General features: G+C 40.2%; 1 protein-coding gene across 3 annotated transcripts in view; it reads left to right on the top strand.

Moving 5' to 3' along the window:
* The first annotated feature begins 6,110 nt into the window (after positions 1 to 6,110).
* Positions 6,111 to 24,298, top strand: part of GLIPR1 (GLI pathogenesis related 1) — a 45,219-nt gene continuing 27,031 nt past the window's right edge. The window contains exon 1 of one of the 3 annotated variants that reach the window (XM_057556938.1): positions 6,111 to 6,179. The gene's annotated coding sequence lies outside the window, so the exon portion shown is untranslated. Of the gene's footprint in view, positions 6,180 to 8,569; positions 8,652 to 8,785; positions 9,021 to 24,298 lie in introns of those variants that run through there. The other 2 variants (XM_057556936.1, XM_057556937.1) reach the window with 2 other exon arrangements.

Here is a 24,298-nt window from a genome sequence, read left to right as displayed (position 1 = left end):
CCTCCCCCCCTTCAAAAACAACCTCAAAACAAAACTGCTGTGTTCATGGCCTGCTTCCCCTGACCTAATTGCTCATGCAAGCTTAATGAAGTGAATAATGTTTATCAGTGATTTAGTATTGGCACGTCTTAGCAGCTCAACACAAGCAGCTGGCATCTTACTTTAAATAACAAATAGTATATGTTTTAGTTCTGTTTTTTGTTTTCTTTCTGTTTTAAATCAAAGTGTGACCTTCTCCATTTCCACACCTGTCCACCTCACAAAAGGACTATCAGTACCAGCTCACTTGTTCACGTGTCTGACTTCATCTTTGCCGACTTTGATTCTAGATGTCAGACAACCTCAGACACTGCCCACTGACAAATTTCCTGTTTTGGTTTCTGAGTTGACTGGCTGAATTTCTCAATCCTTTCTTTCTGCCTGGTTCAGCTTTCCTAACACTGACTTTGGCAGAAGCTTTTAACTCTCCTTACAACAGTCAGCCTCATGGCATCCTGGCTGAGCCTACCTATAATGAGAAAGGCTGACTGAGAAAAAAAAAGAGACAGAAAACAAAAATCACCAATATCAGGAATAAACAAGGGACACTACTAGAGTTCTAGAGAAATTAAAAGAATGATAAGTGAACATAATGAATAACTTTTTGTCAATAGATTCAACAATTTAGATGGAATGAGCAAATTCTTGAATGAGTCCACTTCCAAAACCAACATAAGAATAAAGAAAAATATTTGAAATGGCCGCCTGTCAAAAATTGTGAAAGGTCTGAGACTGTATCCTGCCAGCAAGTTAATAAGTTAGTCAAGGATACTTAGAGAAAATGCAAGACTTCTGGGTCAGAGACAAAGGACAGTATTTTACTCACAACAATGATAATAAAGCTTTTAAAAACATTTTTGTTTCTTAAATTTTATTTATATTAAAGACATACATATGCATACTTTAAGAAATCAAATAATCCTATAAGGCCTGTAATAAAAACAGAGCGTAGTTGCCCAGAACTACACCTGACAAAACATGCTTTAGAAGATGCTTTAGTAATGAAACTGAAAAAAAAAAAAACATTCAAAGGAAACAGCTAAATTGCTGTTGAAACCACCATTTCCTTAGAGTAGAGCAAGTTCAAAATAATTTCCTTCTCAGAAGTGAGAAGTTAGCTAGACTAAAATGTGTAACTAGTTGAATAGTGTTAACATTGGATAAGTCTCAATGCTACAAGATTATATTGGCTACATTATCTGTTTGACCATTTATATCTTGTATTCCTACCTGTAAACACTCAGTTTATATTTAGAATGCCTAACAAGTTTAACTCAGGAATGACTAAATCTAGCAGTGTTATTCAGTATAATGTAAGCACTTCATAAACACAAGCATTAATCTATTAATATTTTATTCATTTCTGGATGTTTATTGATTTGGAAAGTACATTTATATCGTGTTTGAATTTATAATGATTTTGAAAACGTGGCCATCATAATTATCTTATGATAACTGGCACTGTATCAGAAAAGGACTGTTTAAAGAAAACATACATTAAATGAGGATCAAAAATTCAAAATAAAATGTGGGAGAAAATTATTTAAATGGGGTTTTCTTTTAAAAAATGAAAGTGCAAGGATTAGGTGTTAGTGATAAGAGAATAGGAATGTTTGAATTGGAAGTAATTGTACATAAGTTTATTAACAAATTTGTGTGTGTGTTATGACTGCTTTAGACCTGTGCCACCTTGTAACTGTGGTGACTTGAATATGAACACTTGGATAATGAGGATGCTATATTTTAATTGTTATGCAAGAATATGTTAGGACAGAATCTATAGAACCTTCTGATAATGAGGTGGACTAGGCTTGTCACTAAGTTCTTTCTAATTTTAATCTCATATTGAGAAGAAACTAGAATTTACTATATAGAATTTACTATATATTTTTATAATTTGGAGAATTATAAAAAATGAAATATTCTTATAAGTACAGTTTTATACACAAAGTTCCTAGGTGATAATTAATATTCCTTAACTCTATCAGTCCATACTTTTGTGTTAGTCAGTATATTCATACTGATCATCATGGGTTATTTACTTAAAACCTCACTGTCTAAAGAAATATAATGCAAGCCACACGTGTTATTTTAAATTTTCTTGTAGCTACTTAAAAAAGTAAAAAGAAGCAGGTGAAATTAATTTTAATACTAGATCTTATTTAGTCCAACAAATTCAAAATATTATTTCAGCACGTAATCAATATTAAAAGTGTTAAGGAGATGTTTTATATCCTTTGTTTCATACAAATTCTTTAAAATCCGATGTGTATTTTACATTTCAAATACCTCTCAATTTAGACTAGCCACATTTCAAGTGCTCATTAGCCCAGGTGGCTAGTGGTTACAACACTAGACAGCACAGATTTAAGGACTGAGCTCTTGAAAGTGCTTTAGCTCTAGAGCACATCTTATCCAATATCCAAGTAAGCTTCTGTTTACTTTCTATGATTTGAGGTGGGGATTCCAAATTAGAGGGTGTATGGACTGAATGTTTGTGTCCCCTCCAAATTCATATGTTGAAGCCCTAACCCCCAGGGTGATGGTATTAGGAGGTGGGGCTTTTGGGAAGATGAGGTCATGAAAGTGGAGCGCCCATGATGGGATCAGTGTCTTTTCTCTCTCTCTCTTTCCCTCTCTCTCCCCCTTTTCCTCTCCCTCTTTCTCTCCCTCTCCCTCTTCACCATGTGAGGACAGAGTGAGAAGGTGACCTTCTGCAAGCCAGGAAGAGGGCCTCACCAAGAGCCGAACCAGCTGGCACACAGATGGTGGGACATCTCAGTCTCCAGAAATGTGAGAAATAAAATTCTGTTGATTAAAACATTGGGAAGAGCTGATTAAAAGCAGTGATGGGTTGTGGACATTCTAATGCACACCAAGGTGTGTGAGTCATTGGTGTAAAGAAGAGAGATAACCTTAAGTTTAATTCACTTCTTTCATTTACAAACTGTGTGAACGTGAGCAACTTACTTAATGCTGGCCCCCAAATGTAGCTGTATAATACATACTTTCCAGGACCATAATGAAGTAAACATTAACTGAGAACAGGCTGGGTCACGCTATGCCATGTCATGGATCTCTGTCTTGTGAATGGACCATAGTCCATTCTGGCAGAAGATACCTGCCTCTTGGAGTAAGTGGAGTAGTCCAGCATGCAATTAGCAGGCTTCCCCAGTCTTGGGCAGGGCAGAAGCTAAAGGCAGAAAGCGAAGGCACAGTGCTAAGGTAACTGCACGCCAGCTCCCTCAGCCTCTCCACGTGGCAGCTGATTTTCTTGCACACAATCTGCAGTTTGTACAGAGATCTTAGCTCAGCTGCTGAGGCCAGTAGTATAAACACTGAAGCATATGAGTCATTCTCTGAGGTCACCCCAGCAGAGAGGCCCTGAAGGAACTTGACGGAGTACACGATAAAAACTTCTCTCTTGCCTTACGAAATCAGGACAGCACTACTCCATAGTGAAACAGAAAAGGAAGCACCAGGCAGACTTTTACACTGAAATTGAGTTAACTCAAATTTGGACTCTTATGAAATTAAGAAATGCAACAAGAGGAGGTGAACCCTCAGTAAATGTTTTCCTCTGAAACATATCTATGCTAAAGAAAGTGTTTAGAAATATTTATAGAAAGACAAGTGCAGCTATGTTTAAGAGTTTAGAAATGTTATGTTAGTCAATTCTCATGTTAACATTATCTTTGAATTCATACTTTTAAAAGTGACCACTCTGTTTAAGTATGAGCAGAATTGATCCCAGTGCTTATAACTTTGTTTGGGTGCTGTTTCTTTTGCCATATCGTACAACAAGTCAAAGGCAAAATTTAGAAATTCCACTGTGGCCTCCTCTTTGGACAAAATATGCCTCAAAGTCAGCTAAAGTTAGGAGATGATAAACTAAAATCCGGCATAGACAGGGAGAGAAAATGGGAAGCACTCAAATATGCATATTGACAAGACACTCTCCCTGACCAAACTCTTTAGTCAGACTTCTCTAAACCCTGTTCCTGACTAAGCCTTGACTTGGCATCCTTATCCCCATCCTTGCCAAATGTGCATAGCCCAGTTTTAGCAAGAATCCTGCCAAATCAGTTTAGAGAAAATCTCCCCCACTCTTCAGATCTGATCACTCTAAATAGCTCATCAAATATCTCCTCCCCCACCCTTGCCACCTGATTACTCTGGCCTGCTACTAGTAATTTTCCATCCACCAAATCTCTCCTTCCCCCAACTCTGTTCCTTGGCTATAAATCTTGGCTGCCTTGTATTCTGAATTGAGCTCAGTTCTAAACTGAAGTCTCTTCATGGAAGCAACCTAAATGTCCATCGACAGATGAATGGATAAAGAAGATGTGGTACATATATACAATGGAATATTAGTCAGCCATTAAAAAGAATGAAATAATGCCATTTGCAGCAACATGGATGGATCTAGAGATTGTCATACTGAGTGAAGTAAGTCAGGAAGAGAAAGACAAATATTGTATGATATCGCTTATATGCAGAATCTTAAAATGATGCAAATGAACTTATTTACAAAACAGAAACAGACTCACAGACTTAGAGAATGAACTTATGGTTACCAGGGGGGAAGGCTGGGGGGAAGGGATAGTTAGGGAGTTTGGGATTGACAAGTACACACTGCTATATTTAAAATGGATAACCAACAAGGACCTACAGTATAGCACAGGGAACTCTGTTCAGTGTTATGTAACAACCTAAATGGGAAAAGATTTTGAAAAAGAAAAGATACAAGTATATGCAAAAAAAAAAAAAATTGTTCCACCTCCAATAATAAAGGGTAAATTAAAACAAAAGGAAAAAAAAATAACTGAAGTCTCTTTTCCCCTATTGCAATAGTTTCTGAATTAAATCTATCTTTCTTGCTTTAACTAGTGTCTGGCTCTGGTTCTCTTTGACAATATGCACAAACAGGTACATATATACACATAGTTCTGATGTTAAAGGTCATATATGGTCTCAATGTCCATACGATGATGATGGAAGTATAAATTAGTATAAGTTCTGAGAGGGTAATTGGACATTCTGTATCTGAAATCTTTATAACACTCATACCTTGTTACTCAGTAATTCTATTTCTAGGAATCAATCCTACTATATATGCCTTATATATAAAGATATCCACAGCAGCATTATTTATAATAAAGAAAAATTGAAAAGAATCTGAATATCCAACAATAATTTGCTATGTAAGTTATGAGGCACTCATAATGGTTTGAGGAAACATTGTGCAGCCCTCAAAATGTTTGTGAAAAGTCATAATAACAAAAAACATACTTATGAAATGGTGGTAAGTAGAGAAAAAAGCAAGATACTAAATTGCATAAAACTATGCCCTCATTTAACAAATTTCTGCACGTGTATTATATAGATATTGAAAACATACATATGTATGTGAATGTATATATATGAACATAAAACACTGAAAGAAGTACACCAAAATGTTAAAAGGTGGGGAGGGTCTTCTGAGGTGGACTGATAGATTTTTTTTTCCTCCTCAAAAAGTCAGGATTCTTGGGACCTCCCTGGTGGTCCAGTGGTTAGGACTCTGCACTTTCACTGCCAAGGGCCCAGGTTCAATCCCTGGTTGGGGAACTAAGATCCCGCAAGCCACTGGGTGTGAGAAAAAAAAGAAGTCAGGATTCTTAGTTGCAAACAAAAGAAGCCACTCTGGCAAAATTAAGCAGAAAAATCATTTATTAAAACAAATAAGGTAGCTGACAGAATGATTGAGGGGGCTGGAAAAACAATCCCCAGACTCAGCTTCCTAGAGCAATGCCCAGGTCTGGTTGATAAGAAAACCATCATCACCGCTGATGCTATGTAAGAAATGCCAACAACAGGACTTTTCTACAACTGCTGGCTGTCAGCAGTTCTAGAAAGCTGGCTGTCAGCAACTAAACTGCAAACCCCAGAAGCTGTATGTGCCTGATGCCACCCATCCAGCAAAAATGGAAAAAATGCGGAGGCTATTTCCTCATGTTGCTCATCTCCAAGTGATCAGAGGAGTGACATAACTGACTTACACTGTAAAAGGATAATTCTGACTGCTGGGAGGAGAACATAATGTAGGGAACAGAGGAGGAAGCGAGAAGACTGCTTAGGAGGTCATCGTGATAATCCAGGTGAGAGGTGAAGATAGATTGGTAGAAGGGGAATGGTGAGAAGTGGTTGAATTCTGGATATATTTCAAGGGTGACTCCTAGATGTTGGCCTGAGAATTTGGAAGACTGGGCTGTAATGTACTGAGACAGGAAAGATCATAGGTGGAGATTGTAACCAAGCAACGGGCTGGTGTGCCCGCAGCACAGAAAGCCAAACTCTGACAGCAGGTGCTTGGAGCAAAGTAAGGGTTTATCGCAGGGTGATTTTGCAAAACTTTGTGGTCTTATTTTAGGCAGTTGTGAGCAAGAGACAGTGAGGTGTGTGTTACTAATCTAACTTGATATGGTTGGCTCTGCTTGAGAAGAAAACCCTGGTGTCTCAAGAGGAAGCAGTCTACCCTGATATCAGCTACTTCTCCTCCTCATCAATGTGATCTGAATTGACAAGTACACACTGCTATATTTAAAATGGATAAAATGGATAAGGTCTCCAGCATTTGTACCAGAGCAGATGTCAGGTGTAGTCTTCTTTAGCTGTGAAATGTGTACCCAAGGCTCAAGCCCCTGAAGTTTGACTGCCATCTAGGTAGTGAGGAGGACCTTTCAAGGAGATTCAAGGGTAGTCTTTGTTCTTACTGATTCCAAATCAGAAGGATGGGAAAAAATTGGAAATGTTAGTTTGGAGAGTCCAGATATTTGAGGAAATTAGAATTCAGGATCCAGTCCAATTTACAGATATGTACAAATCCACAAAGATAATTAACAGGATTAGAATCTAATATAGAGAAAGGTAAAAACAAAACTTTTCTCTCTACCATCCCCCCCATTTTTATCAAAGATAACCTTGGTAAAACTAATTTGTTTGCATTAAACTTGGCCTGGTAATTTATATTGACTATATAAGCTCCTTTTAAGACTGCCTTGCTGAAACAAGGTACCAGGTTGATTTTTCCAAGGGGCTTTATTGGCTCCATAAAGTCAACCTTAGTTCCTTAAAGCTGTCTGGTCATATCTGAGTCTATGCATATCTCTGTCAAACATGACAATCCAGTCAAATCCTGGTAATATAGCCCATGTTTTCAACTGTGTCCTGTTACAAGGAGAACAGATTCTTATTGAACTTATGCAAATAACTAACTGTATTGCCATGAGAAGAAGACTTAAGGGTTTCCAAATTCTGGAGGGATCAGGTAAGGAGAAAAAGTAAATATTTCATCTTTGTTTGCAAAGGTATATTTTACAAAAATGCTGCAAGACATAGATAGCTTGAGAGAAGTTTCCTTAAATTTGGAAAAACAGAACATGAAAGAATTGGCAATATTTAAAACAGAAAGTCATAAAAATTATAGTCATCCTCATCAGTTTATTCAGTCTGATGTAATTAATACTTGTTCTGCTTGAATCTAGTTGTTCCATTAGTTTTGGAAATTTTACCCAGTTCAGTTTTATTATCTTAAAGTTATCAGAAACCTGTACTTGTCAAAATCCTTTGCATGAATTTCTCTGAAGATGAAATATTTTTGCAGAAACACCTCTGCAAAAGCATCTGAGTAAAACAGTAACTCTGTAAATGACAAAAGACCTTTGGAAAATGTTCATTATTAAAGATCTGAAGAGAGTGCATTATAATGGAATTTTCAAGGATATTTGGTTATTTCTGTAACACATAATGTTTTATGATAATATCTGATCAGTTCACCCAAGATGGTCGTTCTCTTGCTCTCTGTACAGCCCTTGCTCCTAGTTTTGCTTTACCTACACCCTCCTCACAGGACTGATCTTTCCTCTTAATCATAGATCCTAATCAGTAAATGCCTAGATACTTGTCCCAGGCCCCAGCTAGTGATTGTTCTAAAGATTAGGGATAGCTTATCAAAGGGACAGACAGTTAAGGGCACGCTCCTCTGCTGTTCTCCCTGGTAACCAAAGAGCCAACCTGAGGTCAATTCCTTCTATAACTGGTAACTTCTCCCCTTTGCCCCAGTGCCCCCGCCCCTTGCCCACCACCCCGTAGCAAGGACTACTGTCGTGTCCTGCCTGCTGTCTGCCACACACAGTGGGGTGTTGCCCCAGGACCTTGCTTCAGACACGGAAGATGCCCCCCATACCCACTAAACCATTGACGTCTCTGTCACTGACTCTGTAAGAGGGAAGAAACTTTGTGTTCTGTTTCAAGTTAATCACTGAAAGGATGTTGCCTATAAGCTTAAATTATACATAAGGGTTCATCTGTGGGAACTCTGCCTTCCAGGTAATGAGCATTAAGCTAAAATACCTTCGTTTAGCTCACAGAAAACATCCTGACCAGGCCCACCTGTGAATGACAGCAGGAGGGAAGAAATTAACACATCCCCTCCAGAGGCAGATGGGAACCAGGAAATGAGGGACTTTACTTCCTCCCCTTTTAGTATAAAAGAAGCTTGAATTCTAACTCAGGCAAGATGGTTGTTTGAGAGAGGAGCTCATCATCTTCTTGGTCTGCTGACTTCCCAGGTAAAGTCGGCATTCCTTGCCCTAACAATTCCTCTCTTGGTTTATTGGCCTGTCATGTGGTGAGCAGTACAAGCTTGGACTAGGATACAAATTGTGGCACAGCCAGCCAGGATCCTTGCTACTCCTGGCTAGCCGGCCGGATTGGGGAATTTTCGGGTAAGGCCCTAGCAGCTGCGGGATCACTTGTCCTGAGGATATTCCCTTCAAAATTCCCCGAAGCTAGAAACTAGCACAATATTGTAAAGTAATTATACTCCAATAAAGATATTAAAAAAAAAAATTCCCCAAAGCAGCACCAGCTGCCCCAGTGCTTGGCATTTGGAACAGGAATCAACGTTTGGGAGCAGCTGACAGACTCCATGCAGTAGGGTAAGTCCCTCTGGTGTGTACAACTGGAAACTTTATTTCCTCTCCGTCTGGGGCTTTTTCTCTGGAATAAGCAAATCTGTTTTGTATTTGAGTAGGGTACCTGTTGGAGAGAGGAAAGAGTTTTTGGACTTTTACCGGATTTGTGAACTTGTTCATTTGTTTATTTGGATACTAGCATTTGTGTGTGCAGTTTGTGTTTTGTTTGTCTTGAATTTCTGTCTTTAAAAATGGGGAATGTTTCAACTATCCCTAAAGAAAGTCCTCTGAGGCGCATTTTGGATAAGTGATCTGATTATAGCTGTGAACTCATGGGTGAGAGGAAGATGCTATTTTATTGTAACAATGTGTGACCACAGTACCTGTTAGGATCTCCACAAGGGGTGTAGGCAGGGTTATCTTGGGACCCTGTGCACCGTATACTGCTACTGTTGCTATGTTAATTATGTTGTTTATGGACTCCTGTGTCATTGGTATGTGTAAAGCCCCAAGACCAAACTTGAGGGTTTATTTAGGATTTTCTGTTTGCCCTTTGGGTTTTTCATTTTGTTTAGCACTGTTTCTCCATTTACACCTGATCTCGGGTGGTCTCGGCCTGCAGCGGCTTGAAGCAGGGTTTCGGTTCCCGACCAGTGATTGAGGTCGGGACACAGCAATGAGAGTACCGAATCCTAGCCACTAGACCAGTGGTCAGTGACAAGTCCCTGGCCCTATGGCTTTGCAGAAAAAGAATTCCCACAAAGACGGAAAGTAGTGAAACAAGTAAAGTACTTATTAGGAGAAAAAAGAAGTACAGTACATGTGGATACACACACGGGTGGGCTCAGAGAGAGAATTGCACCCTCGTGGCAATTTGAATCACTTCTATGGGGCATTTCTTCCGGATTCCCTTTGGCCAATCATTTTGATTTGCCTGGTTCAAAGTCTGTATTTAGTATAGCTCAGGATTTTCCCATGTGAGCACGCGCATCTCTTAGCCAAGATGGATTCTACCGAAGAAGCCTAAGAGTAGGTTTGGCAACTTGGCATCACTCCCCTTTTGACCTCCAGGGAGCCCTTCTGCACATGTGTAGTCGGGAAGGTCTCCTGACTTCGAGAATGAAGAATATGTGGTCTCTTATCTTCTATCTGGGCAGGGCCCAGCTTCCTCTCTCAATTGTCCTGTTATTCTGGTCTCGGAGTATTGAACTCTGACCATTTGCCCTGAGGGCCCATCTGTCTCCTGCCTCACACTCAAATCAGCTTTGTGATATTTAAAACTTTTACTGATGTCAAATGGAGGAAAAGAACAGGGGAAAAAAAAAAAAAAAAAAAAAAACCTGTCCTTGTTGAAGAGTGAGACATTCCCAGGAAGAAAAGTTTCCACTTGGTTCCTAAAATCAGCAAAAGCTACAAATAGAAATAGATGAGTCTTTTCCATAAATATTAGTAAAAAGGGCTTAGCCATGTAAACAGGTGAGCTTGATTTGTCTCATCTGCTAGAAACCCAATTTGAATCCAGTCTGTTTTGTAACTGAGTTTTACGTTGTTGTATCTGATTCATGGCTGAAATTTTGGAATGGGAGCTATGAGGTCTGTGTTTGTAGGTGTGTTATAGATGTGTGGCATTACCGATATTAATTTGTAAAAGAGCTCTGCTTGATTGACTTAAAGGAAATTAAGTGCTTATATAAATGCTCAAAATATAAAATTGGCCAGAATAAATTTTGGGTTCATGTGATCTAGGAAATATTCAGTATTGAATTAGTATCTAGTATTAAAGTTAGCTTGAGCTTGTTGGTTTGATTAATACGGACCTATCTTTAGGGTTATCAACATTAAGTATAATACTTTTATTGCACCCAGGTTTACTAGAAATCAAATAAGACCTTATTATTCCTGTTACAAAGTTTGTCAGCAAGAAAAATAACAATATGACAAAGCTTTTAAGTAAATAAAATAGAGGTAAATGTGGTAAGAGTTTTAGGTGAACTCTATAGGAATAATTATGTTTTGGGAATGTCTATCTATAATAGTCTCTCCAGATTTTTATAGCTTTAAACTAAGTTAAAAGAAGAGAATTCATCGACTATCTGGGTCATTTCAAATAGGACAAAATATTAGAACATAAGTTTATCAATCAGGAAATGCTGGTATGACAGTTTACAATTACTTGCATCTTGGTTTTCACTAGAGATTAAGGTTTTAAGGTTAAGAATTATAAGGGAAACATTTCAGTATGAAAAACTGTAGGATGTTTGTCTTCAACAAAGAACGAATGAGGAATTGAAACAGGAGGGAAGAGGACAGAGCACAACCTTTGGCAGAATGACATAGCCCGAGAACATGACATAAACTGATTAGAAACAAATGGGTCCAAGATGGCGGACAAGTTGACTTTCACTAGACCTTGAGCCTCAGTTTAGCTCACTGTAACACATCAGCGAGCTAAATGACACACCCACAGGCACCATGACAGTTCTGACCCTAAAGGTCAAAAAGTGAGCGGTGGCCCAATTTCTGGTAATCCCCACCCCTTCCCCAAAATAGCTGGAATATTCCTCCCACTCATTAGCCTATGAAATTACCCACCCCTATAAAAACTGACAACTCCATACCCTGGTGCCTTTTCTCACCTTCTGAGATGGCCCACACTCTGTCTGTGGATGTGTGTTTCTCTCTAAATAAATCCACTTCTTACCAATCACTTTGTCACTCACTGAATTCTTCCTGTGATGAGACATCAAGAACCTGATGTTTCATTAAGTCCTGAAACCAGGTGTGTGATCTCAGTTGGAAGACTGTGGGTTTTGGCTGGGTTCGAGTCCTGGCCACGTGGGTTCAAGTCCCAGTCTGACGTGCATGGTTTCAGCATGAAAATACATTTTGTTAAAGGGAAAAAGGTGGTTCTGTCCTAGAGCTGGTTGTTTCTAAATGGAAAAGAAAGGAACAGATGAATAAGGATACAGAAAGTTGTGGAATGCTTGTGGAGGAGGAACGCTGAAAGAGTTTTGTGCATTTTCAGGATTGGCTAAGGTAAGATTGAACTTAAGAAATAGAATTTTAAAGGTAAAGTGGTACAAAACCTGAATTTGGTTCTCTAAGAGGACAAAGTTTTCTTGAAATATCGAACTTTTGGTAACTGAGTTTAAGTGATCTGTATTTGCCATTGAGATCTTTTATTATCACTGGTTAAAATTTTTGATATATATATTTTTTTTATATTTATTTATTTATTTATTTATGGCTGTGTTGGGTCTTCGTTTCTGTGCGAGGGCTTTCTCCAGTTGCGGCGAGCGGGGGCCACTCTTCATCGCGGTGCGCAGGCCTCTCACTGTCACGGCCTCTCGTTGCGGAGCACAAGCTCCAGACGCGCAGGCTTACGGGCCCAGTTGCTCCGCAGCATGTGGGATCTTCCCAGACCAGGGCTCGAACCCGTGTACCCTGAATTGGCAGGCAGACTCTCAACCACTGCACCACCAGGGAAGCCCCAATTTTTGATATTTTTGACAAGCTTCCCAAAGATCAAATTCTAAATGAAGCTCACTCGACCTCTAGTTAACTTTTGAGATTTTCCAAAGGGTCCCTGGAACACCTCGAATTATTTGGATTCTGTCCATCTCAGAGAGAGGAATATTTAACTAACTAGGCTTGGTATGTTAAATTACATGGGAAGCACTGTCAAATAAATGGTGATAAAACTTCTTAGATTGTATCATGGGTAAACACTTAATATACACATTCTGGAAATTATATGGAACTTCTAAAGTCCTGGAATATCCTGGTAAATGATATCACTAATAATTTGAGTAATTATCTTAAACTGTATGTCACAGCAGTAACCAAGTTTCTTTTCAATTGCATTGTAATCCCAGCTGGTTGATGCCAAAGCAAAAAGGCATCCCTTTAATGGTTAGAGATGATCAACTGCTATTTATGGTTTTACAGTGGCTTTTGAATGACTATAGCAATTTTGTACAGAAGCGGGGAAGAATGATGAAATCCTTTATGTTCAAGTATTTGTCTTATTACATCAGGGAACATAAAAGGAAGGGAATGAGAGTTAGAATATGTTGCTTCAAACCTAACTCCACTCACTGAGCTCACGACTTCCCCTCCTTCTAAGGGTCAATTAGAAAATCCTGTGTTGACGTAGAGAACTGACTTATAGTTGCCAAGGGGGGGGGGGGGGTGGAGGAGGGATAGATTTGGAGTTTGAGATTAGCAGATGCAAACTATCATATATAGAATGGATAAACAAGGTCCTACTGTATAGCAAAGGGAACAACAGTCAATATCCTGCAATTAACCATAATGGAAAAGAATATGAAAAAAAGTTATACATAACTGAATCACTTAGATGTACAGCAGAAATTAACACAAAATTGTAAATCAACTATACTTCAGTAAACGTAAAAAAAGAAAAAATCCCGTGTTAGTTTCTGGGGCACAGGGACTTGGTCAGGCGTCACCATCTAAGACCCAACAGGGCACCCAGTTTGGGCCAGGAGCCACTCCCAGGGCAGGGCACTTTCCATTCCTGTTACCTCACATGAGGGCTAAATGCAAATGACCAGCCAGCAGGGTTTCTCAGACTTGTTTAACTGGAAAGACTGCAACACTCATTTATAGGGAGGATCCTCTGCGCCTGAAGGCCAACTGGCAGCACCCACAGCTGAGCCAAATTGGAGGCCCAATGAGGGAAGAATGCCCGTATTAGAGCAGTACGTATTAGTGCATCTTGGCAGGGCTTTGAAAAAGGGAACCAAAGCAAAAGAGTTTGAACAAAATTCAGGAAACTCAGCAAAAAAACAAATGAAGACCTCTCTGAATTTTTGGAAAGGATTTATCAGGCCTACTGACGTCATCTTAATGCAGATTGTGAGGCCCCTGAAAATATAAGAATGGTAAACTTGCTCTTTTTTGGGTGGGGGGGGCAGGTAGGGCAAACTGCTTCAGATACCAGGAGAAATTGCAAGAATTAGATGGTGCATTTGGAATAAATCCTTCTCAGTTGGTGGATGTTGCTTTTAAAGTGTTCAACAGGGTGAACAAAGAAAGAAGATGCAAACAAAACGCCACTTTTTGGACAGCAATATTGGATTCCCAGAAGGCTAGTTACTTGAAGAGAGGTAAGCTACTATTCGAGAAGGAACATGTGCTTCCTGTAAGGAGAACATTGGAAAACAGATTGCCCTCGGCCAAACCATAAGAAAAACAATAAAAGAGGCTCTCATATAGTAGAAGGAGAGGAATATGATGAACAAAGAAGCCCAGGGGCTCTCTTGGACTTGAGGTGCCTAATTCTCCACAGGAGCCCCATTTAAAAATTGACAGTGGGGAATGAGCTGATTAACTTTCTGATAGACCTCACCCTGAAGCTTTCCACCAGAACAGCTTGACATCACAGTCTAAAAATAATAAAAAGACTGCCATCAGACCTCCCCAGATGGGGACTCGAAAACAGAGGAACCTGCCACACCGAGGACTGGAAAATAGACTTTACTCAAATACCCTGAACTGCAGGAAATTTCTGATAACCTGCTAGTGTTTATGGATACTTTTTCAGGATGGGAGGAAGCATATCCCACCTGGACAGAAGTCTCTGAAGTGGTTAAAGCCCTCCTAAGGGAAATTATCCCCGGATTTGGGTTAAGGCATTGAAACTACTTTCATCCTGCAGACCACAATCAACAGGAAAAACCAAGAAAGTGAATCATACATTAAAAAAGAACATCTCTAAAATATGTAGAGACTAATTTAACCTGGGATAAGGCCTTGCCAGTTGCCCTGATACAGATCGGTGGCACCCAGAAGCAGGTTTAAATTAAGCCCCTTTGAAATATTGTATGGTAGGCCATTTCCTGGTGTCTGCCCAGGCGAGAGAATCTATAAATGCTCTAAGAGACCCAGCAGTTGCCAATTACATTAAAACTTTGGGCACTATAATAACCTCTTCATGAGTTTGCCCCCAACAGGTCTGCCTATCCAGCTGAAGTAGATGGTAATTTCACTGTAGCTGGAGAAGAGTCAACCTACCTATTTATTCCATTTAAATAAATAGCACAGGAATTTAGTATATGTATTGGGAACTGGAACAAAAACCCCAAGTTCAATTACAAATTAGATAACAAAGTGCTAAGGGGTTTCATCAGGTTCAAATAGTTGTAGATAAAAAAGAATCTTTAGTCAGGCCTAAGGAATATTCATCACCTCCATTCAGCAGAAAGCCAGGGACGTCTTCGTCCCTTTCCCCACAAGACTGGAAGGGATATTGACAGTAGGGTACTGTAATAGGGAAGAACCTTTTGTATTTCAAGTTAATGACTAAAGGGATGTTGCCCATCAGCTTAAGTTATATATAAGGGTCCACCTCCCCGGGAACTCTGCCTCCCAGGTAATGAGCATTAAGCTAAAATACCTTTGTTTAGCTCACAGAAAACATCCTGACCAGGCCCACCTGTGAATGACAGCAGGAGGGAAGAAATTAACACAACCCCTCCAGAGGCTGATGGGAACCAGGAAATGCTGGTCTTCACTCCCTCCCCTTTTAGTATAAAAGAAGCCTGAATTCTAACTCAGGCAAGATGGTTCTTTGGGACATGAGCCCAACATCTTGGTCTGGTGGCTTTCCAAATAAAGTCACTATTGCTTGTCCCAACAACTTGTCTCTTGATTTATTAGCCTGCCAAAGGGTGAGCAGTACAAGCTTGGACTGGGTAACATCTCCGGGCTCTTTCTTTGATCTTGAGGCTGGGCAAGTACAGGACTTGCAGGCCTGAGGGATGCAGCCCAATAGATAATAACTGGCCTTAGGACTGATAATATTATATCGGGACATATCAGATTCTCAGGAATTTCACATAATTTCCAAAACACTTATATACCTATGTAAACACAACATAATCCTAGATCACATTAGCTTAGTTTCTGTTATTTTAATTTATATAAGTGCTTTTAAAGCCAATTAGATAGAGCTCTTCTACAAATTAATCTTAGCAGTACCATCCAGTGATAGATATATATCTCACATCTACTATCTATATAAACACACATGAACATACAGACAGATGCAAAGACCTTATAGACTTGTTCTAAAATTTCAGCCATGAGACAGGTACAATCATGTAAAGCTCATTAGTTATAAAAGTTGAATCTAAGTTTTTCTGGTAGATGGAATAAGTTAAGGTTACCTGGTTAAAGCCTTTCAATAATATCTGTGGAGAAGCACTTAAAAGATTTTTCTATTTGCCCAAGTTTCAAATTACCTTTCCCCCTTTTGTTTTCCTTCTAACAAGAATTACTTCCTTTAAGTTTATAGAATATTTATATCTCAAAGCACAGGGAAGGAATGCAAGTTCCTCCAAGAAGGACTTTGGTTTCCCAAGGCTAATATTTACAGACCTCTGAGAGGGGGGGTTTTGGGATTGGTAAAGGAATAAGTGAACTTTGAACTGCCTCCAAAACTGTATTTCTAGTTTTACAAGGAATTTAGAGATAAGGAATTAAGAGCAACTGTCTTTAAGCAATTGGGTTGTAACTTAAATGACACCAGAGGCTGATCCACCCAAAATCCTTTTATGAGGGTTTTAGGTAGTTCTTCTTTCTCTCTGGGGACATGGTTTCACTTTAGCTTAGAGGAGGAGGCTTAAGAAAATTCCCTTTAGGCTCTGAATATCAGTTTCCAATTCGGCCAAATTTCTGATCATAAAGTTATTAAATCCTTTCAGAGAAAAACAAATACCGTATGCTAACACATATATATGGAATCTAAAAAAAAATGGTTCTGATGAACTTAGGGGCAGGAGAGGAATAAAGGCAGACTCCTAGAGAATGGACTTGAGGACACAGGGAGGGGAAAGGGTAAGCTGGGACGAAGTGAGAGTAACCTTGACATATATACTCTATCAAATGTAAGATAGATAGCCAGTGGGAAGAAACCGCATAACACAGGGAGATCAGTTCGGTGCTTTTCGACCACCTAGAGGGGTGGGATGAGGAGGGTGGGAGGGAGACGCAAGAGGGAGGGGATATGGGGATATACATATGCATACAGCTGATTCACTTTGTTATACAACATAAACTAACACAACATTGTAAAACAACTATACTCCAATAAAGATGTTAAAAAAATAAAATAAAAAAATAAAGTTATTAAATCCTTTCAAATATCTTGCCAGGTTTCAGCTGGAACAGACAGTAAATATTTCTGGCAGTATTAAATAACTCCATGGACCCAAAAGGCATCTTAGTGTGCAAGTTACCACCTTCCCAAGATCCAAAGTCACTCCCATAGATAGCTAAAGAACCAATAGCCTGCTTGTCCCAGGCAGGGAGAAAGCCAAGCCAAGCTCTTAGGACACAAAACTAGACAAACAAGAAGGCAATAGTTGTCCCTGGGAGAGGAAGCATCAATAACCAATAGGTCTGGATTTGGAAAGAAAGGGACAACGTGAAATTTTACTTTTCTCTCTCAGCTGAGCATTACAGAGATTCAGGAGATTGTGGTAAGAATTCTCACCCTTCAACTGGCTTCTGCCAGTTTTTCCAGGAATCCCCTCTGCAGACTCTGGTTTCTTATTCATTTTAATTTTAACTTCCCTTGGCTGTTTAAGAAAATAGCATAGCTTAAAACTTTCCCAGGGAATCCTTTGGAGTCTTGGAGTCCCATCAGTTCTGGAAGGGGCCTATAAGGGAGCATAACTTTAGGGGTGGATTATGAAGGCATTTGAATTGATGTTGACAAATCATCATAGGCCCTTGAAGGGCAACCTCTTTTCTAGTGTCCCAGTTGATTACAACTAAAAACAACAGTCCCTAGGTCAGCGTTTTAATGACGGGCCCCTAGGAATGTGCCCTGTGGGGGACCAGGTACTTTAGGTGCCTGGCCCTGAAGCTGTTGTACCTGTAAAGATAATGGTTTGGTGAACTTTTACTTATGATCTCCTGCCTTTAAATCTTCATTTGTCTTCTGCAACAATCTTTTTTTATTTTTCCCCCATGAAGCTATTTTGGAATTTTGAAGCCTTTTGAATTCCTTTGTGTACTAATTAAAATAGGTATCCCATTCTGCTTGCTTAATTTGAGAACCCTTACTTTCAAGTGCACTTTTTAAATGATCTTGTCTAATCTGAATGCTCTGTCATGGCCATTGTAATCTAGGTTGTAACTCCCCAAGAGCTGGCAGCAATTTGGTAGGACCTGGGCTGAAAATGGAGATTAACCCACATCTCTGTCCAGGCTCCAAACTGTTTGACCCCCAACCTCATGGTTACCAAGCCAAATTCTTGGAGCTTCCACAACAAATAGTTCTTACCTATAAAATAGGTGGGTGTGCTGTAAGGTAGTACACTTAGCTCTTTGGATTTTAAGGAACGCATTTTTGATTTATTTAGTAAGTTAAGCTTTTGGGTCTCTCAGTGTCAAACTAACATCTAAAAAGTGATGTGCTGCTGAGTTGGAAATTGTGTGATGTTTCACAGTGCACCTTCTCACACAGAAATTTTCTAGAGGTTGGCGGGTGACCTAGTGTCAATCTAACCCATTCTGTGACCAACTTACCCTAACACAGGAGTTTTCAGGTTAAGTGGTGAGTGCTGTAACAGTTCTTAAATGCTCAGTGCATGCCCAACCATTTTTGCAGCTTTTTGTGACTCTCAAGTTTCTCCCATTATCAACTAGACTTTGCTGGACTTAGTCCAGTTCAAGTGGGACCCAGTCCAACCTCAGACTCAGTTTGGTTTTTAAGTTGGACCCAGTCAACTCTGGCCAGTAACCACCATGGAATCTGGGGATTGGGAGACAAAACCAAGGTCAGAGTTTCCAACCAAATAGGGAGTTGCAGAAAGCCAGTTAGATGGGGAGCTCCATGCAAAGAGAGTGGAGCTTAAAACCAAAAGGAACTTACCAATGGCCCTCGAAAATAACAGGAAAGACAGTGAACCCTAAGGTTGTATGGGGTACCACACCTGTGTTTCTCTTTGTCCCTAAATGCCATCAGAAGATAACTTTGGATCCCACTGTCACTGCCACCAAATCTGTTAAGTAACAAAAATTCAACTGAGTAAATGTGAAGGTCTAACTGGCTTTATCCAAGAATTCATGAATTGGGCAGCAACCCATCTAACAGAGAGAAGCTCAGAGGAGCTGTACAAAATGGAAAGCTCATCTTCTTTTGGCTGATGGAAAAGGGGCTATGTGGCAGATGACCTCATTGGCACTGACCAGAAAATTCCAGACTGAGCAATTAAGACTACATTTCTGGGGGAGGTTCTAACTGCAATTAGGTTAGGTATTAAGTCTTCGTGAGCTCAACATAAGTGACTCCATTTTGGGCCTGTGGTTTCTTTTTTTAACAATTATACAGATCCCATGGTTCTCTGAAATAAAAATTTCAGTTTATTTTCTAATTATAAAGATAGTTGGGCTTCCCTGGTGGCGCAGTGGTTGAGAATCTGCCTGCCAATGCAGGGGACATGGGTTCGAGCCCTGGTCTGGGAAGATCCCACATGCCGCAGAGCAACTAGGCCCGTGAGCCACAACTACTGAGCCTGCGCGTCTGGAGCTTGTGCTCCGCAACGAGAGGGGTCGCGAGAGTGAGAGGCCCGCGCACCGCGATGAAGAGTGGCCCCCACTCGCCGCAACTGGAGAAGGCCCTCGCACAGAAACGAAGACCCAACACAGCCAAAATAAATAAATAAATAAATAGCGTTCCCTTTAAAAAAAAAAAAAAAGATAGTATATGCTTATTGTAAAAAAAAACCCAAAAAAACAAAAAACATAAACAACAGAGAAAGGAATAAAAAAGTGCCACTATTCAGAGATAAACCCTGAAAACAAATCTTTCTTAACACACATACTTTTCAAGGAGATTATGGTGAAGACCCAAGATAAGAAAAGGAAAGACTTGGCAAAGTTGTGAGCCTGTTGAAACAGGTAAAAGTTCCTGTTGTTCTGAGCAAATGACTTCTTTGGGCTTTTGTTGTGGGAATGTAGTATGAATTAAGAAGTTTGAGGGTTGTAGCTTTGAGGAGCTAAGTTGCTCTGCAGAATCATGTAAAAAATGGTCTCAGTTATAGCAGACTCCATTTTGCTTATTTTTGGAAATTAGAGAAAAATAATTAGTTTATTTCATTATCAAGATAATATTGCTTATTCTTGGGAGTTGTACATGTACAATGTGGTTTGCTCAAGCAACCACAAAACATCACGGAATTTCCTTGCTTGCAAGTTCTCACCTCTCTTGTTCTTGTGTTCAAAACCCAGGCAGTCTAGTTCAGAGACCCACAACAAGATGGAAAGCAGGCTTCAGGCCCGGTTACCAACTCAAGCTGGAGGAAGGTCCAACTGTTGATTGTCACTCCCTTGATCAAAAGCTTGCCTCTGAGCCCTACACAAGGAGATGCTTCCCCTAGGTCAATATAATGGAAAGGAATGCTGGTATAAATCAGGCAGCCTGGACATAATTGAAATTATAATATATGAGTACCTTGTGAGGTGATTTTTTGTGCATGTGTGTGGCAACCATAATTCCACCTTAGGTTTCTGTAATGTTTCTTTACTTTTTAAGAGTTGCCATTAGATATTAATACCTCCCCCACCCCATTCCATTCTCCATATCTCTTGATTTTCTAAAACACTGGTGTTTTCTAAAACCAGATTACACCCCACCTATAGCCCTATAGTAAAATCTCTCTTATAACTTCCCAGCAGCTTTGTGATAAAATCCAAATCACTGGCAGAATCCAGAAGTCCTCCTTAATCTGAGTCTTATAGCTCTTCCTGATTGGCATAAAAGCACCATTTGGATTCTAAATTCCATGAGACCAGGTACCATGTTTCCTACCAGACGTAAGCAATACTTGAAGTCATCTTTATAGAGAGAGGCAATGTGAACTGGCTCTTTCTCTATTCTTGTCATGACATCATGTTTCCAACTTCACAACTAGAAATCCAGTTCCTATCCCCCAAATTTCTTTCATCTCTCCATCCCTTTTTCATTTGATCAACACCAATCCAGCTCAGTGAAGACCTCACTGCTATATGTAGGAAGCCATCTCTCCTTTTCCCAGAATGGGTTAAGCATCCTCACCTGTGAGTCCTTAGCCCTTGTTCTCCTCTACCCTGGTCTTCAACTCTCCCTGTCTTTGTCACCACCAGCTCACAGCTCTTACCACTGTCAGCTTCTTGAAGGCAGTGACTATGTTTTTATCTTGTATTACTAACTTGAATACACAGAGCAGGAATTTAGTTGTGTTGAATTAATATGTTAGCTAGTTCATTTGATCCTCCCAAACCCTCTCTGATTAAGAAGGTATAACAGAAAAGGTCCTCTTAGTCTCATTCAGTGAAGGATTAGAGAGGATTCAGCTGAGGATTAGAGAGTTTGATAATTCATCTGAGGTTTTACAGCTAGTTAGGAACAGAGCTTAAACTGAAATCTGAAATTGAGACCAGTATTCTTTGTACTGTTCTCTCTCTCTTTGCCCCCTCTTTCTCATGGGCATGCTCTGTCACCCCCCTCCACACACATATATTACACACATGCATCTGTGGGGAGGGGAAAGTTACCCCCTTCCCCTCTTGATTCTTTTTGGCTGGTCATATAATTAAAATGGCAAAAAGCAGATTAAGAGGAGAAAATCAAGTTTAATATGTACATATGGGGAATTCACATAAGCATGAGAAATTACGAAGATAGTAAGGCAAGATGAGGTATATATGTCCTTCTGGACCAAGGAGAAGGAGGTAGAGGTCTGGGACTTCTAGGGGAAGTAAGATAATCCACAGGAAGATGAAAAGGGTTAATGCTTGGTAAACAAGTGTTTGCTGGGACATCTAGAGATAGTGGGACTCAAAGAAGACTTTGATCAAACAGGCCTTGCCAGGTTCTTTCCTGTCTACCACACCTAGTTTATATTATACTCTAGTTATCTATGGTGATAGCCCCTTCTTGGAGCAGGCCTTCTATCTTAAATTCTTTTAGGCAGTTAGGGGGACAGTCAGATGTTCTTCCCGAGTCTTTTGTGCCTTGCTTGTTTTCAGTTTGATGATAATCTGCACTTTGGGGTGGCCTGCCCTGAGCCCCATCAGTTCCCTCCTCTGAAACCTCCTTAATTTCATGTATAAAAAGCTGACCTGCTGACAGTGGAGATACAAGTAAGTAATAAATTGGTAAGAGATCGGCAAAGGGAGAAGAGAACATATATTAGAATGAAGATACACAAACAGGAAGGAACAAATTGGAGAACATTTCCCCCATGCCCTGGTAAACCAGTTCCCCAGTCCTGGGACTAAGTCCAATGATATGTGTGAGCTCCCTTTATCTGATGAAAAATGTTAATCTTCTCTTTTAGTAGATGTAAGTTAGATATTACTTGCCCTGTGATTCACAGAAAGCAACACTTTTCACCAACGACTGCACAAACTCTCCTCCTTGCTGGGCAGTCAGTGTATTTAGGGCATGATGATTTTGGAGCACCACAGAGGCTAAGCTATTAACTACTTCTTTTTTTTTTTTTTTTCTTTAATTTCCTTTCCCGTCTTCAAGCAGTTTGGTTTGTGTGTGTGTGTGTGTTTTAATCTATCTATTTATTTATTTATTTATTTTTGGCTGTGTTGGGTCTTCGTTTCTGTGCGAGGGCTTTCTCTAGTTGCGGCGAGCGGGGGCCACTCCTCATCGCGGTGCGCGGGCCTCTCACTGTCGCGGCCTCTCTCGCTGCGGAGCATGGGCTCCAGACGCGCAGGCTCAGTAGCTGTGGCTCAAGGGCCCAGCTGCTCCGCGGCATGTGGGATCTTCCCAGACCAGGGCTCGAACCCGTGTCGCCTGCACCGGCAGGCAGCCTCTCAACCACTGCGCCACCAGGGAAGCCCTAAGCTATTAACTTCTGATTGGAGTATTTTCAGGGTTTGCAAAGCAGTATTGAACTCTTCTTCCATTACTGCAGAGAGATTGCTTTTTCCAATTCATAATCTTTAAAGCTTGGGAATAAGACCCTCAGTGCTGAAAAGACATTGGGATCGTGATACGCAGCAGATTCCCTGTGATTTCTCGGCAAGCATGTTTATGTGGCACAACTTTACGAACAAAGGAACTCATGTTTGTAATTTGGCTGGCATTTAGGGTGGCGTATTTGGTGACAGAAGGAGACTGGTATCCAAATCCACATGGTCCTGACCATTTAGTCAGGAACCCTTTATACATTTGGTTGTCACATAAAATAAAAAGACTAGAGTGGTTTACAGATAAGGTTAGAATGGAAGCTGTAATTCCCAGGGTCTGGGGTATTCCATGACTTTTGCCAGTGGTGCTTTAGTGTCCAAACGCCTCCATTCTCCATGCGCTCCTGTCAACATGTGAGAGTGAAACAGATTGCAAAGTAGCTGATATAGGAGATCCGTTGTCTGGTTTTGGCAGCTGTAAAGCTTATTTCTGTCACCTAACCAAAGTAAGTCCAGATTTTTGATCCACCCGTATATAGTTTGTGGTTTGGGGCAGCTTAATCATGGGGGCAGCTGCAGTATCCTAAATTGTACAAGGGTGACTTCTGAGACATCCGGAACATGTGGTGATTTGGCAGACATTTGTTCCCAAAATGGTGGTGCTAGAGTCATCTGCAATTTCCTTGAGAGGTTTAAAGATGTCACCTGTGGAACCAAACCACAGAATCTGATTTGCAATATTGTCCTGGTATGTCACCCAAGAAAGGTCCAGTGTCATGTTTGCTTTTAATGCAAAGGGAAAAATTTTCACCTGTTTATCTGGGTAAGGGACAGTCTTTGGGCTTCTACAGATTTTTTTCTGGGGCCCAAATGACTCACTAAAAGAAGATGCAGAGTGATGATTTTCTTGTCATGGATATCATACCCTGCCGCTCATCCATCTTACGTACTTAGCCCACCATGTTCACATCAGCAGGAACCAAGACTAATTCAGGCTCTTTTGCACTATCCAGATGTTGACATAATCAACAGTCAGGCTGAGTTAGCGTGGCCAGGGTTTGGTAAGTTAGCATAAGGGGGTAAGGGAGGGTTAGTAAGAACAAAACACAGGTTGAAAACGAGCCCAGAGTGGAGACTTAGAGGAGAAATAAGATAGAAAGAGACAAGCACTCTCCAGCTAGCCTTCTAATAAATGATTAATAAATGCAGAGAAAGGATTTGTTAATAAGAAAAAGTGGGGTTTTTTTGTTTTTTCTTTTTAATGTGTGTGTATAGGGAGTCTTAAAAGTGGGGAAAGGGAGATAGGTGAAAGTGAGGCTTCTTGATCTGTGATCTTGGGAAAAGCTGTCTACTTCATGATG

The sequence above is a fragment of the Balaenoptera acutorostrata genome, chromosome 11 (assembly GCF_949987535.1).
Source record: "Balaenoptera acutorostrata chromosome 11, mBalAcu1.1, whole genome shotgun sequence".
Taxonomy (NCBI): Eukaryota; Metazoa; Chordata; class Mammalia; order Artiodactyla; family Balaenopteridae; genus Balaenoptera; species Balaenoptera acutorostrata.
The sequence above is the reverse complement of the archived record's forward strand: the minus strand, read 5'-3'. Positions and strand labels throughout refer to the sequence as shown.